The following is a 10,459-nucleotide window of genomic DNA, read 5'->3' as shown; positions in this document are numbered from 1 at the left end:
CCTTGCCAGCCCGCTCAGAGATGTGTATAAGAGACAGATATATATATATATATGTATAGGCTTACGTAAGACTCGATTATTTTTTTACGATACATATAAATAGCGTTATTTGATTTCTCCAATTTCGTTTATTCCTATAAGTTTACAGAACCGTTTGCTGTACTATATAAAACTATGCGCGCCGGGCGAACTCGAGTAGTTGAAGTTATTATTTGCGGCACGCACGCTTATGTAACGCATTATTATTTTTCTGCGGTGCACTGCAAAACTGTTATTAAGATCCTCTGTTTTCTCCGATTCAATTATAGCTCTTAAGTTTTTGAACGTTTCTGAATCGAAAGCTGCAATTAAGAATCGGCTAATTTGATATGTGTAAAACGTTATTATTCATATCATTAGGACGCTCGTCTAAATAAAACGATAGAAGCAAAAATTCGCATGTTGAAAACCTAATTGTGCGAAGCGAAATATATCTGCAGATTCTATTTGAGCGTTAAATTCAGATATACAATTCTGCTGATTACCATATATGTATGTTTTATGAATACCGTATATCGTGATTCAGCGTTGCGTTATATCATTTTCACGGCGCGGGAACGTTAACGTTGATCGAGAACGTCGTAACACATATTTTCCAATTTACGTCGCAGTCATTATACCGCGCTGAATATACGATTGGCTCCCGACAGCGCGTGTTCACGCGCGGAAGATTTTGTCTTCAAGCATATGTCTCTGCGAGCGTCGTCGGCGCACTGTGTGCCAAGCCGTCCCGTTCTCGTTTGACAGCAGCTGTTCGAGCATCTTACGAGCATTCTAAAATATGTGCTTGACCAGCCACTGCCGTTAACCGTGGGAACTATCACACGCGCTCGCGCACTCTCTAATGTCCACTTCCGCCAGTGTAGATCAACTTTAATCTCGGTTTAACTTACTCTTAATCTTTCTCCAGCTCTAAGAATTAGAAAAAAATAAAGAGTAAATTAATCTACATTGATAGAAATGAGCCTAAATGGGCACACTCGCGGCCGTTGAATATCGACGACTAGCTCGGTATTGTTACGCTATATTGGCACTGTGAAATTTTATTTTCACTTTATTTCGCAAAAGCGATCTCTGCACAGTTTTGGAATTTTGCAATACTTCACGAAGTAAGATTCCAATATTACTGCACACGTCACGTTGAAGTGCCATATTTTCCTAAAATTACGCCGAAGAAAATGTACGTGCAGCCAGTTAGTTATTTTATTGCATTTGGATGCCAAATTCAGCTTTTCAGATCGGCGACAACTCAATATCTCTTTTCCCGCGCGATAAATCTGGCAAACGACCGTAGCGGCGAGAGCGCCGCGCGCGCACGCGAAACCATTCGCTCTGTAAAGATATGTATTACAATCGCTTAAATTTATCTCGGGGATCGAAGCCAACCGGCGCGAACGTAACAGTGTCGATCGCTCGCAGATTGTAACCGCAGGCAACAATATTCGCGGTCAATTCTCGACGGCGCCAATTCTGCGAATGCGTTCCCAACGAAGGCTATTTCTCGTATCAGCAATTTATGAAAGCCGATCAAACTTGTTTTCCGATCGCGAAAACCTTCTCTCGAAATGTTTTCACAATTTTTGCTCACGATCACTATATAGTACTCTGACATTGATATAAAATTTTAGATAGAGAATTTTTGGAAAGAAAAATTTTCTCCATATATTTAAGAGAAAGCATCTGTTAAAAAATACTTCGACAAAGATATCTCTTTCCTCTCTCTTTATATATATATAAAAAATTATCTAAAAAGATAGATATAGGTAACATATGTATATATCTATGGATTTAGATAATTTTTTGAATCTACATATATATGGAGTTAAATTGCATACCTTAGAATCTCGAGTTTCTAATGGTTATAGCTACAAACATTGGGACGGTAAAGGTCAAAACCTGCCGTTTCTCGATCGACGAGATTCCGATCAGATTGCTCAAATACAGGAAACCGTTCTTTCGATGCGAGTCACGATCGATAGGATCGAACCGGAGCTCGATCGTGGTGGCTAGATGAAGTCAAGCGAGCGCATACAGATGAACAGGCATTATCCTCGATCGCACGCTCGCCATACAACGGACGAAAACGTGCGCTTCTTTCGCCCTATTTAGCCTTTAAATTCCCGAGCGATTTTCGTTACCGTTACTCAGTACAGGTAGCCGCTCGTTAAACGCGATTTCGCCGTAACGTAAAAAATCAGGCACTCTCGTTTCGGTCGGATTTATGGTGTTCCTGTACACTCGGGAACTCTCTCTTCGGTTGTCCATACACAGACAATTATTCGAATCTTCGAATGGATTTCGAAAATTAAAAATCGATTCTACCACGCGTCGCGTATGACTCTTTTTTTCTGTTCCGTAGCGCACGTAACTTTTATAAATGTTATTGTGTGTATACCGTAATTTTTTTTCTGCAGTACCAGCTCCGGCGAAATATCTATCTGCGATTGCCTATAAAAATCGGATTTCGCATGTGTCCGCTTGCATGCGCAAACATGTGCGATTGTGTGTATTCCCGGCGAGTGCATAAATATTTATACGCGCGGTTCGCGCGCGACGCAGAAACGGATCCGCGCGTTCGAGTGAGAGAAGCATCGACGAGAGATGTTTCGGATCGCGATACGAGATTCCGCTGATATTTCGCGGTCGGCCGCGCGCTTTTATCGCGCGTGGAGCGTGGGATATGATCCGGCATGATCTGTACGACGCGACCATGGGCCCGTTTTTTTTTTTTTTTAACGATCGTACGGCGAAAGGTGCGAGAACGTAATTCGGACGACACGAGAGCGCGCGGATCGACGATAATGACAAGGCGCTCTGTCCCGGTCCCGCTTGCATGCATCCTGCGTCACGAAATTGCGTTCGTTTAACCGCCACCAAACTTGGCAGCCTGTCCGCAACGATGTATTCGTGTGTTCGCGTATATACGGCTGCCTGCACGCGGAGATACACACAAATACACGCGCTCTCTCAACCAGCGCGACAGATTTATGTCGCCGCGAAATGCATCAGGGACGATTTAGTCTAACAGGGTATCGATACTTCTTGCACATGATCAATCCTCTTATCGAATATATGTATTACGGTATTACAGCTGTTATTATTTCCTCTTATCATTAAATTATATTTTTCAGCTACAATACGGGTATCATAAAGTCTTAATAGCAAAAATAATACAGCGAGAGATAATTACACGGAGAGAATTTTCTTTTAAAATTTACCCCGAAAATCGTGGGACAACATAGTATTTCGACAAATTTTATGTGATTTTCTCTGTTTTCTTATTGTGTATTATATTAAATTTGTTGTAATATATATTTTAAAAAGTATTGAAAATCACATAAAATTAGTCGAAATACTATGTTGTCCCACAATTAACATGATTTTCAGGGTGAATTTTAAAATAAAATTCTCTCTGTGTAGAAAAATTCGGATAATACTAAATCTATTTTTGTGTTATTTTTCCCCAGAATTTTAAATTACAATATATATCGATTTTGTACGCGACAACAAATATTTCTGCGATCAATGAAAATATTTGCTTCTACAAGTTAAAAATAATTACTTTCGAATCTGCGCGAATTAAAAATCATATCGCAAATGTGATTGCCATTAGCCTCTGTTAGGCATCAACAAAAAAAATGCTGTCATTGTTCAATAAGCATTCAATAAATCGAAGTTACGCAAGTGGAGTGAAGTCGACGCTTAAATGAGCTCAAGGAGCAACGATCAATGATTTCACGTGATCGAGGATTCCAAAAATAGCAAGACACTGTTACGCGCGACCTTTGATAGATCATAGCGGCGCAGTAGTGATATAAAGACTGATCTTTCAATATTCGTGCTAACCCACTAACGATAACCTCCCACTTTATCGAGTGATAATACAATCGTGTGTATCACGACTTTTATTGAAGATACTCATGTCTCTCGACGTTTAATTTGTTTTCTGATCCTACTTCGAATCTCATTCAAAATAATCATGCATCGATGTTTCAATTTTTCCTGGAACGTGTTATTTACAAAGTGGCGGCTTATGATAATAAAGCTGGGCGTGAGACATAACGCAAATATGTTTGTACAAATCTTGGCAGAATATAAACTAATTAAGAAAAAGCTTTATAAAAAAATAATAAGAAATAATATTATATTATTGAAATAATTGAAATTACAGTTTTATATTTACTACATTGGTACAAAAATAAGAATATATTATTAAAATCAGAGTTTTATATAATCGATATAGAGATAGCAAAGTTTTTCTTATTACAATTAGAAGAGATATTTTCGATTATATTTATCCAATTTTCATAACTAATCTGTGAAAAAGATCGCGCGATATGACGTGATGAAAATATGAGGCGCAATTATTATAATTATAGTATCGTTTGCACACATTTGCTATGAAATATTTGCTATGAATTTAACGACATCGTGCTTGCCGGTTTAAATGATTTAGAAAATGTGCTAGGAATTATATAGCATATTAGAAAATCATCTATCCAAGATTGCTCGAATTAAAACTGCTTCGAAGAATTCCGTCAGAAGAATTTATGTCACGCGGAGTTCTTTTGCTTGCCCAACAGATGTACTATATTATGCTATGATAATTTTACATCGGCAAAAAAAAATTGCTCGCGAGAAGTAATTTTTCATTTATTTTTCCGCTTATACAATTCAAGATGGCCGGTGACACTTACGGCAGGTTATACAGTTTTAGAAACTTGCGTCTGGAAAAACCTGCATCACGTCGCGCAACTTTTCCGTAAAAAGTGCCCTTCCGCGAGCAGGCACTATAAAACAACGTAATTACAACGTCGCACGTATTTATTTTAGTTTGATACGACAAAAACGACGTTTTTCTGCCGTTGCGGCACAAAAATGTCGTCGGTCTTGCCACGTTACGGAGAAAAATCGTGCTTACAAGCCGATTAAAGCAGGACTGACTGGATAAGATACGTATATCTATATATTAATTCTAAACTTGGCAATGTACAACGTCGGATATACGTCTTCAGCTTTTTATCGCCTAAGCTCGTAATTTCTCGTTCAAGATGCGTTTTTTTTTCTGTGCACAGAGAAATATTTATTTAGATTTAACCGAAGAAAATTGTCTCAAACAATCACGTTTCTGTGCAAACTGCCAAACAATACAGTTAATGCAACAAAACTATGTACAATATTTGTATTAAACAAAATAATGTTTCATTTAAAATTGTAATCAATGAAATAAATGTAAGCCAAATAGACAAAAAAACACGATTGAATCTAAAGAAATATTTCTCTGCATACGGAGTTTTTTGCAAGCAATATGTCTATTTAAAAGAGTTATTATACAATTAAAATCGGGAGATATTAATTTACTTATAATTACGAAAGAAGCACAAGTTACTCCACCAGTTACTCCGCCAGCTAGTAAAAATACATCATGCAAATTACGTATTATTTGATATTGTTTCAGTTTTCTTTCTGCAGTAAAATTCTACGATATTTCGCCAAGTCTTTTTAACAAGATACGATAATATTATGCCAAAATTCCCGTATGAATAGCTGGCAGCCCCGAGAGAGTGCAGCGACTATAAAAACGAGAGACGCAGAGAACGGCGAACGAATGACGCGCGGCGGCGGCGGCGGCGGTATGAAAATCGCGGCAAAACCAGCTCTGCCCTCCGGTCGAGCGAACGAACCTTCTTCTCCCGGCCGAACGAACGAACGACCTAATCGAATGAGTCAGTGTGAATTCCGGCCGACTAACTTCTTGGCACTGCGCGCAAGGTGCAAGCGAAAAAGCGGATCGAAGCTCGACAGGCAGCCAAGCCAGGAATTCCAGCGGCGTTTGATCGCGAAAAATGCGAAGGCAAGCTTTTCAAGAAGAGCGCCCCCGTGCACCCTCCCTGCCCCGAGGCGAAAACTTTAAGCGTTGCTCACATCACCGAACGTACTGAAATAGAGAGATACATTCGAATCGAAGAGCAATGGAGTATGACGTCCAAATATTTGCATCCGAAGCTTGACATTACGCGGTACTCGCGAATGCCATTATAACCGACGTTTCCGAAAGGAAAGCTTTTTTATTACTGCTGAGTGTAATTTCTTTAAAGACAAAATTAATACGTAATAATACTTTTAAAAAAATATTTATATTCTTATAAATATATTCTTATAAATAATTATATTCTCATCGTCGTCAAGACGAGTCTCGCAATTTGAGTTGTGTTAAAACTTCGTTGAGAATTTAATGCGATACCATTGTCTATTTGATGAAACACATTGTTCTTGCAATACAAAACTTTCGCAGATCGGATACAGGTCGGGTTTTTTTTTTGGAGAAGAAGATAAATCTATATGAACGTGTATGGGAAAGGCGATCCGATAGAAAGACGAATGGGACTTAAGTGAAGAGTAGCCTCGCTGCCGGATAATGGCCAGTGGCTCTCAATGCCCGGCTTTTGGCACTCGGCCGCGCGTAGAATATGCACACGCACGCGCGCACACGTGAGCGCGCACGCGTGCACGTGCTCACGTACGTATATTTCATCGGTAACTCGCTATCTCGTCCTAACTCATTATCTCACGTTAGATCGCCTCGTCGCTCTGTCTCTCCGGATCCCCCCCTCTCGCCTCCTCCGCCACCGAGACCCATTCTTACTCAGCGCAGAATGAGTCGCGAAGGGGTTCTCATTCGACCGGACGAGGCGAACGAGGTTTCTCACGGGCGTTCGTGCGCGACGAATTCTCCGCAACCTAAATATTTCTTATCACGAGCTGTAGAGTAAATTGAAAAGACAAAGTGGAGATAAATCTACTCGGCCTGGTTTCTAATCTTGTTTCTTTTCGCTTCTAACTTTTCTATATTCAATCGAACAACTAAATAATATGTAAGATTCTTAAAGGAATATTTCATGTTTTCTCGGTCTCATTCAACACTTTGGTCACTATTTACATCAAAGTACTGCGATTTCGTTACAGCAGTTAATATTCGTTCAAGCTCAAAATTTAACTTAAAAGTCATACACTCTGAAAATAGGTGTTCTCATTTTCGATTTAGTTATGAAAAAAAGAATCAAATATTAAATGTCTAAACAAATCACACTTCCACTGATCGTATATTTCATGTTAATTTCACTAAACGGCAGTAACGAGCTATTAACTACCTATATCTAGTCGACGGACGCGTACGAGCGCGAACAATCGTTGGAATTGTCAACAGTTATAAGGTCGTAACCCGGTTTTAAGCTCGTTACGACACGTTAATTATAAAAGCCGAAAGCGGCGCGAGAGCCCGCCGTCGATTGAGAACCCTCGAACGCCTCCCTCCCCTGCCCCCCTGACCACTACTCCCACTGATGGCGACCACGGACCGATATAATTAGCGTGTTTAACTCTGATTTATAATGACGCTGGAAACGCCTACTGTCCATGAGCCGTATCAAGCATAGAATCCATCGCGCGTATATACAGGGTGCCCCGAGCGTCGCGCGCTCTACTGCCGTTTACACGATGAGACGCAAAGGCTGGATCTACAATGTGCTCTTTGCTTCCTGCTTTTTGCTTTTTACCTCTTGTCTCTTCCCCTCTTTGCGACCGTTTTATCGACAATCGTGTTTCTTGTCATGTGTTTCCTGTCTCTTCCGAAGTTCGTCAACATTTATCCCGGGCGAAAATGTAGAATCGTGATATGAGAGGCAAAAAGACAAGGATGGTAAAAAGTGCAGATAAATAGCAAGAAACAAGAAGCAAAAAGCATTGTAGATCTAGCCTTTAGTCGTCAGCAGAGAGACAAGTTAAATAAAAATCGCAACAATCAGAGGCATAAGTGTCATCGTATGTTTCAGAATAATTGCAAAATAAGGTGTATCGCGCAAAAGTACAACGGTTTCCGACTGCGTTTCCGCTGAAGAAAGTAACTGCGAAACAACCTTCGAAAGGTACTCGCCTCAGGAAGGAAGTGATGTGGGGCAGCAGCGGCGGGATATCCTGTGTGCAAGCAGCACGTTATTCGACTAATTCATAATTATCGCTTCCAATTACGGGGGATAAGCGGACGTGTATATACACAAGTCCTCGCGCGCACGCGTGTATGCACACCTGTTTGTTCGCACGCCGCGCCGCGTATCGCTCGCCTCTCTCGAAAGTCTCGCGCAAATAGTTACCCAACTAATCGCTACTCGGGGGGCTCACCCGTTACAGTGCCGCATATGACACTGTGTCGAGCAGATGGACGCAATTATGTCGCTCGTGAGCACGGCCACTTCGCTAATTTTAGCGCAAAATAATCGTTGCATCGATTTTCTCGCTAACGTGTATCAATTTGCAGATATCGAGCCAACAGAGGTCTTCGACTTGCACTTCGCATTATATTTTATTTTGTGACAGAATTTGATATAAAAACTCTTCACTTGCGCGAAGAGTTTTTATAATGTGCTGAAAACATTTGGAAATTGTTTATATTTCAGTTATTGTCACTTGTACTATTTAATTGATCCAACCTGGATTTATGAAACAAAATGCTGCTAATATATTTCGAACGAGAAAATATATTGGACATTGAATTAACCTTTAATAAGACGCATTTATATCATTTATAGACAATATATAGGCGAGCCGTATTTCAAGTGATATTCCCGCGATTGAACTCGCGCGTCGTGTCTTCCGACTTTCCACAACACAGCAATCATTACGAAGCGAAAGTGGCCATAGAAGTTCCAACAAAGTACAGTTAGGCTGTTCCAAGAAGTAATCTTGTGAAACGATTGAAACATAATCTGTCCGTGACGTTTAAAAATTGAAGGAGCACAACACTCGTATGTACACGTCCCTTATCAAAACGTTCCCTTTAATATCACTATGTACTATTCTTCAAAAAAATATAGAGTTTTTTAAATATATTCATATAGTGGAATCAATGTTTGTATTAAAAATTTATTTAAGTTAATATACATAAAATTTTATATTAATAATAATAATAAAGTTTTATATATATAATTTTTAAAAATGAAGAATCAGTTAAGTTGTTAGAAGAAAGTCGCTTTAATTACATAAATTCAAAAACTATTAAACCTTTGATGTTTTCTCCAAGCTCGACTTTGATCAAAGAATTTCGCTATATGAAACACCGACGCAAAATTCCGCTGTGTACATTACAGTTTTCAGAATTTCTGAACAAAGGAGAAGCCATTTTGTGAGAATGGAACGAAGTGACGAAGTGGACAACTAATCTCACGAGTCGCTGTTGACACGATCTTTATATGATAACCGGTTGATTAGCGGACACGCGAGATGCGGGCGTGCGATTACGGCGTAACTCCATTTTTTTCTATCATTCACATGGGTCCATGCGGGAGAGCGACGACCGCGGAAGACGCTTCAATGGCTCCGGTGCCTTTCTCTTGTCTCTCTCCTCTCTCTCCTTCTCCGTTCCCCCTTTTCTTTCCGTCTCTTTCGTTCTCGCCCGACTGTTCGCTTCAAGCACTTGACTTCTTAATACGACAGTTGAAAGTCTCCCGACTCGCCGGCGATTTACGAGTCGCTCGTAATTTATCGTTTCTCCCTCCTCTCGACCGTACAGCCGAGAATGCCCGGCTATTTACCTAATTGTGAACGTAACGCGGAAACGAACCGGACGACTGACAAAGTCATCGTCGGCGATCTCTCTCTCTCTCTCTGTTCGAACATTATTTCACCCGTTATAAATTACCAAGCGACATCATGCAATTAGCGTGGACGAATAAACAAATTGAGCCCGCGTGCCCGCGATTAATACGGGCGAACGCGCGCGAGAGAGGCCGTTTTACAAGCCTAATCGTCGCCATTAGCTTTTTGTCTTCCTCACGCCGAGATTAACGGAGCTACGTCGATGATCGTTTAACGACGCCACGTTCCATCTCATTAAAGCTGCACTCTATGTCTTTGTACTTTTAAAGCGTATTTAAGCGCACGCCAAATTCCGTGGTGAAGAGAAGTCAAAAGAGCTAATTTCGCGTCTTTCCCTAGTAGAAAAGATTTACAATTCTCGGTATATCTGTATATATATATATGTATACGGTTACAAGCTTTTAAACTTAGGATCTTTTTCAGACCTGATCTCGCATATTCAGCGCTGAGAAGCGCTACAAGCCAAGTCTGGCCTTGACGCGTGTACGCGCGCGATCCTTTAATTATATTTTATTAACAAAATTAGCGGTTATATCGCCGTGCTATATAATAGAAGAATGTATTATTGATTCAACAGTCACTATCATCATTATCCGCAACAGTTACGTGCGAAAGTACACGCTAATAGCCTTGTTCGTAATTCCGCTTGGGACACAAGCCGCTACCGTGCCGGCTGGCTGATAGAGGCAGATATATGAAAGGAGATTGAGAAGTGATTGATGGAACGACTCGATCGGGCTTCCATAATCGTTCCGATACGAGTGCTATA

This window comes from Wasmannia auropunctata, unplaced genomic scaffold (genome assembly GCF_000956235.1).
Source record: "Wasmannia auropunctata unplaced genomic scaffold, wasmannia.A_1.0 LD336057.1, whole genome shotgun sequence".
Lineage (NCBI taxonomy): Eukaryota > Metazoa > Arthropoda > Insecta > Hymenoptera > Formicidae > Wasmannia > Wasmannia auropunctata.
The sequence above is the reverse complement of the archived record's forward strand: the minus strand, read 5'-3'. Positions refer to the sequence as shown.